At 41.3% G+C, this 3,965-nt stretch overlaps 1 non-coding gene across 1 annotated transcript; it reads left to right on the top strand.

Annotated features, from left to right (window-relative positions):
- Window positions 1-2,291: 2,291 nt before the first annotated feature.
- On the top strand, window positions 2,292-3,582 carry LOC103314164 (uncharacterized). The gene is made up of 3 exons (XR_010333506.1): window positions 2,292-2,695; window positions 2,748-3,271; window positions 3,325-3,582. It is a non-coding gene; the product is annotated as an uncharacterized LOC103314164 (transcript).
- The last annotated feature ends 383 nt before the right edge of the window (window positions 3,583-3,965 follow it).

The raw sequence follows: 3,965 nt of genomic DNA on the forward strand, positions 1-3,965 counted from the left end.
GGTTTCGACCAAAACCCCACCGTTCCTCATCATCCGTACCGCTGCCCTAACCCTAACTGCTACCTCAGAACTGACATTTCGAAGAAACTTATCTTTAACTTGCTCTGCAGTGAACACCTTACCTTCCCGCGCTTTAAATACGACTTTTGCCTCCGGCGTCACCGTCTGTGGCGCCCGCGCAACCTGCAGGGGCACCCCAGCAACGCCCGCTACAGCCACCTGCGAATATGTGGGCCTAGCAGAAGCCGCAGGCTCCTCCCGACCCCTCACACTCAAGACCCCTCTCAAATGTGCATTTACTAATAACACGTCCGTGAGGAGGCTTTCCATCCTAGCGGCTCGAGCCATTACGAATTCAATTGCATTTTTACTTACCCCGTTTTTCCAGCGCAGATATACTCCCGCAGCTCGTCGTTAACTTGTCGCATCCGTCCTTATATACTTACTTCCTGACAGCTTTCGTCATCTGTGTCCTCATCTTCCCTTCTTCTCTTCGGCCTACCGTCGCTCGTACTCGCAGTCGGAAGATCTGGCAGAGACTCGGTCTCCATATCCCCTGACTTTGGTCCACTCTTTCGTACCATTTTTCCTAAGGGAGGAGGTGGGAGCCCCCGATGAAACCTTTTCACAATCCTTCGTACACCGTCTTAAAAAACTGCACAAAAATTTGAAGAAATAACTGTTAAATACACGAAAACTCCCGGAGACCCAAATGCCGGGTCAGAATAAAAAAATTCAAAAACGCAAATTTTTTTTTCGGGGGTGAAGCTCCTGGTGGTGTGGTCAGGATTTCGCTCCGAATCTAGCTAGTTTTAGCCTCCTCGGCTAGGTTTTTTTTGTCGCGTTCAAGGTACTTTTTGTACAGTGGTTTTTCGCAGCGGTGGCGTATTTGGTGTTTGGTAAGGCCAACAGCCGCGACGATTTCCGCCATGAATTTGGCGGAAATGTCTCTTGCCTCTATCCGGGCGATTTTCTCGAAGATTTCGGTCTCAGGAGCTGGCAGTTTGGCGACCAGCGCTTTCTCATATGGTTCGGTGTGGACTCTTCTCTCGTGTTATCTTGTACCAAGGATGGTGGTAAAGGTCATGTGGCAGAATCTGCACTTCGATTTGTCTCTTATCCCGCATTCTCTGGTGTGTAGAACCAGGCTTGACTTCCTAGCAAATTGCTTCGACTGTGATGGTTCGTGGGAACTAGATATGGACTCGCCGTTCTTAGCTCTTTTAGAGGTTACAGTTAATTTAGCGGCCGTCCTGAGAGCATAGTCCAAAGGATGATAACATTAATAATCCAAGAAACGTGAAGTGTAAATGGCATCTCGTTAATGATTTTTCATGAAATGTCATCAGTTCCATGACAACAATGTTATACTGATCTCATTACATTATTATTTCCAAATCTTTGTAATATTAATATCAGTATTTATGATTTCAAAGTGTACCAATAAAAAAACAACGTAAAGTATTCGTGGATAACTGGTCTATAAAACACTTGCTCGTGTTTAAAAAAAACGCTTATACTTTAATATACAATTTTTTTACATCGTACGAGGTGTCTATCGTTCTGGTCGAAAAAATTTTGAAAATTCGATCATGACTTTGTGACTTTTATCCAGCTCAAAGTCCATTAGTGGTCCGGGTGGTGGGGAAAGTGACTTTTAGATCTAATCGAGATTTCATTTTTATATATCAGGGGAGCATGGCCTAAACATCTTAGGACCGATTCGATCAATCTAAAATCTTTCGATGCTTAGATCTAAGGCCGTTTGCTGGGACACGCGCACAGGTCAAACGCAATTACGTATGTGCACCGAATGTGTGCGAAATGAAAGCTAAGACATATTCAGAATTTATTTTGAGGGTCTAAAAGTTGGAAAAAATGTTTGGATGAAGGTGAATTTTGGGGTTGGTAAAAGTTTATGTTCTTTTTCATTTTTGAGGAGGTTGGAGAGCGAGGGAAAGGTTTTGGTGTTGATTTTTTAATTTTGCAGGTTAAAATATATTGATAACTTTTTTTGTCCCAACAGCTTTTAGGTAAGTATTTCCCAGTTATCTACAGCGTGTGAGAAACGGACTTTCCCGCACTGCGGTGTTTTTTACATTGCACCTCGCTGTGCTCATCCAGCAAACAAAGTGCTCATGTGGGAAATTGCACTTTCCAAACTCGTTATTACAGCTGAAGGTCTCGGTTACCGGGTTAAATAAAAAATACGGGACCTGACCGATCCGCCGCTTATGACTGCCGGTTTACTAGAGTATTAGGCGCGCGCACGTGACGGCACTAACCAAGCTTGGAGGAAAAACATTGGAACACGTGTTAACTATGCTACTGTGTTGTACGGAGTTATACGCTGTGGTTATACGTGTTTTGTTCTAAAGTTTGAAGTATTATGGAGTTATCTGAATACGCACAAGGTTTAGAAACAATTGTTAGAAATCGATACATCGATAAGGTTAATGTTATTGGGGTAGATCCATATTTAATTCATCCCCAAACTTGTTCTCAAGATGTGGAGAATTTTCCCAAAATAGAATTCCCTGACATCGTTATGTACTTAGTGGATACAAAAAGTGCTTATACTATGCAACAATTAAAAGGATACAAGGGATTGGATGCATATAAATATGCTACTTGTGGCTGGGTTAAACAGGTGGCTGTGAAGGTCTTTGGGTCTTATGTCGTAGTCTTGGGAAAGGTAAATCTGATCATTATTGTATATCGGTTATTTAAGCATTATTTGAATTTAGGTACTTCATTCCCAACGATTAAATGAACCTATGTTGCAACCATGGATCATTGCTGAAAAAGAGGGCAATATATGCTCTGCCCATTGCACGTGCATCGCAGGTTTGGGGGAGGTATGTACTCACGTTGGGGCCCTTCTTTTTACTGTGGAATTAAACGTCCGGGATTTGGAAGAGACTACAGTAACAGGAAAGAAGGCCTATTGGATGCCTCCTTCAGGAAAACCTGCTCAACCACAAAGAGTCTCAAATATAGATTTTTCGGTACCAAAAAAAAGATTGCCCCGGGACGAACCACTCACTGTTCGTGATAAAGGTCAAGAAAACATTCCATCATTATCCCGAACAGAGAGACAAGAACTTTTAAATTTATTTGCGTCCACTTCGCAAGGATCCGCAGCGCATTTAATTACTAATCCATTTGCCCAAAGTAAAAAAGAAGAGAGGGACCAAAAAAAGAAGCATTGGATTACAACTTTATTCAGTGAAGATCACATTCATAAAAGCTTGTGAGCTGCAGGAATTAGGTAAGTTTAAATGGACTTTGTAATACATTACATTGAGTATTTACGTGTTTCAGGTGCGTCTTTGGATTTTTCTATACCAGTTGCTGATTGTAAGGAGATTCACAATACGATTAAAGAACAAGCGAAGTGTAAAGATTGGTTTTACTATAGAGCTGGAAGGATTACAGCGTCCAAATTCAAAAGTTGTTGCCGAACAAATATCGCGAATCCCTCTTTACCTTTACTCAAGTCTGTGTGTTATCCAATGACATACAGTTTTAAAACAAGAGCAGTGGATTATGGATGCACCCACGAAAGACGTGCAATTCAAGATTTTATAAATGAAATGTCGAAAACCCATGAAAACGTTTGTTACGAAAAAATGGGATTTTTTATAAGCCCTAAGTGGCCGTGTTTTGGAGCATCGCCAGATGGTATTATTGAATGTAACTGTTGTGGGATTTCATTATTAGAAGTAAAGTGCCCATACTGTAGACCTCAAAGTCAAACTTATCTTCTGGACATAACGCAGGCGATCTTGAACTCAAACCTGAATTTGATTAATCAACCTATAAAAAAACAATTGTTAGATTTATTTTCACGTCTCTAAAAACATTTTACCCGGTTTTAGTTATTTTATTCTTTATAATGGCAAGTCACCTCCCGTGGGTGAACTTTTAAGTGCCTGTGGCATTTACTTTCGCTTTAAAAGACA

This window comes from Tribolium castaneum, chromosome 3 (assembly GCF_031307605.1).
Source record: "Tribolium castaneum strain GA2 chromosome 3, icTriCast1.1, whole genome shotgun sequence".
In the NCBI taxonomy this organism is placed as follows: domain Eukaryota; kingdom Metazoa; phylum Arthropoda; class Insecta; order Coleoptera; family Tenebrionidae; genus Tribolium; species Tribolium castaneum.